Consider the following 2,500-nt stretch of genomic DNA (forward strand, 5'->3'; position numbering starts at 1 on the left):
GGGTTTTGTATTCTGGTTTTTGTTTCTGGATGTGGCCCCAATTGTCTGGGACTGTTATATCGTCTGTTTGGTTTATTAGGGACGCAGGGTTGGATAGTTGTGGGGTCTGGTTCGGGTCTCCTCCCGCTTGTGCCCATAGTTTTTGGAATTTGTCTTGGATTTCGTTGGTTTGCATGAGTGCACTTATGGTGGCATCTGATGACATTGCCATGCGTTGCAGTCTTCTTATTTGAATTGATGGTATCAGGCTGGCTAGTTTTATTATGCCCAGACCCCCGTCTCTTGCGCTGGAGTAGATTAGTCCATTGCAGGTGGACTCAGGTAGTCGTAGCCAAGTTTTGACTGCCTTTCTTATGGCGCTGTCAAGTGCCATTAGAACTGATTGTTTTGTGTCCGTATGGTCCAATTGGTAGATTAGCCTGGTAATTGCATGGATATTGAGTATGTTAACCTTCTGTGAAGGTTTTAGAGGCGCTTTGTCAATTTTTTGAATCCAGTTTTGTAGTAGATTTATTGCTTCTGGTTTTTTTGTTACAGTCCATGGACTGATTTTGAGTCCTAGATACTTTTCGGACTCGGTGGGGGAAATCATGTGTAGATTGTTGTTGTTGATGGACCAGTCCTCGCAGTTGTTTATAACGTAGGAGTCTTTGGTGGGTGAGATGAGGAACCCGTGGCATTTTTTTGCTTGGACCATTAAGCCTGTTTGCTTACAGAAATCTTCTAGGATGTTAATGTTGTTTTTCATCCCTTCCCAGTTGTCGCTCAGCAGGACCAGGTCGTCAGCAAAAGCCAGAGTTGATATGTTGCCTGCTGCGGTTTTGAAACCGCAGCCGAGTTCCTCCAGGGCGTTGATCAAGGGGTCCATTGCCAAGTTGAAGAGAATGGGTGACATGGGATCCACTTGTTTAACTCCAACTTTTATGAAAATTTCATTCGAGGACTGGTTTTCGGTTTTGATTATGGTTCTACAATCTTGATATGAATCTTCAATTAGGTTTATTATATGGTTGTCCAGTTCTTTTTGTTTCAGAACCTGGAAGATGTGGTCGTGGGATACTGAGTCGAATGCTTTTGCGATGTCGATGAAGACTACCGCAATCTGTTTATGGGATTTTTTTGCGTTTTCTAGTAGGTATTGTAGGGTTGCTAGGTTTTCAGAGCAACCGGAGGCTTCAATGAAGCCTCTTTGTCTTTGGTTGATCGGGCATGCTTTCTCGAGGCGTTTTGTAATGATTCTTGAGAAGAGTCTTAATAGCATTGACCCGATGGTAATTGGTCTCCAGTTCCCGATATCTTCTAAGCTCTTCTCGTCGGATGTTTTTGGTATTAGGATTGTTTTGCATTGCTTTAATTTGTTGGGAATATGGCCCGTAATCATCCATAGATTGAATAGTTGGAATAGTGTCACCCCATCACTTTCCAGTTCTTGTATTGCATGCCAATCAATGTTATCCGGGCCTGGTGCGGATGTCCTTTTTATTGCTTTTATATTCTCTTGTATTTCCTCTTCACTGATCAGGGATTCATATACTTCGTTGTCGGCTCTGCCCTTGGATGTGAAGCCGTTCAGTCCAGGGAATGCTGTGTGTTCCTCCCATTTCTTTTTGTATGAGGAGTAGATTTCCTCAATATTGATTTTACATGTTGCGTTTTCGGCCCCGTCAAGGATCAGGGATGCCAGCTTCGATTTGTTTTTGTTGTAAAGGGTTTGGTGATACTTATAAATCCTCCTTTTGTTGGCCCTCTTTCTTGTCCAAGACCATTCTTTGCCCTTGTGGTGTTCGGAGGTTTTTTTGTTCTTTGTGTTTACTGCCGGCTTCTTGGGTTTTAGTGCCTGCAGTAGTTTATCGGAGGCGATTTCGATTAATTGTTTGATAGTTGTTGGGTCTTTGCTATCTGCGCAGATAGCCTCTTTTATTGCCGGTTCAGTTTCCTCATTGTTAATTAAGTCTTTGGAGAGTCTTTTTAGTCTAGATCTTATGCCTGTTCTTTTGGCATAAGTTAGGGGTCTCGCTGTTCTTAGTCTGGCAGCAGGCTGGTCTGGTTTGTCGCTTGCTGCTTGATTTACAGTGGGTTTTCTGCTTCTTGCAGGTCGTCTTTTTTCGCCCACTTGTTTGTTGTTCTTAGTGCCCAGCTCCTGTGCGATTAGCTGGTTGATGTTCTTGGCCCCTTTGTATTTTGTCTCTAGTGATTTTAGTTTAGTTAGCTCGTCTTCTGTCCAAATTTTGCTGGCATCTCTGTTCTTGGTTGTGTTAAGTTCTGTGATTCGTTCCTCATTTCTGGTGTCGGGGTGGGCGTGTCTTTTATGCTGGGAAAGCCCGGATTTTGTTAGGAAGTTTGCGTTGCAGATGTCACACTTCCACTTGCCCTCGATCTCTTTGGTTGTTTTATCGGTTTCCCCCTTACATTTGGGGAGATGACACTGAATAGAGTGGAGGTTTTTGTTGGTTATTTTGCATTTGGAGCACTGGTATTCTAGTGATACCTCGTTGTGTTT

This window comes from Lepisosteus oculatus, unplaced genomic scaffold, assembly GCF_040954835.1.
Source record: "Lepisosteus oculatus isolate fLepOcu1 unplaced genomic scaffold, fLepOcu1.hap2 HAP2_SCAFFOLD_164, whole genome shotgun sequence".
Lineage (NCBI taxonomy): Eukaryota > Metazoa > Chordata > Actinopteri > Semionotiformes > Lepisosteidae > Lepisosteus > Lepisosteus oculatus.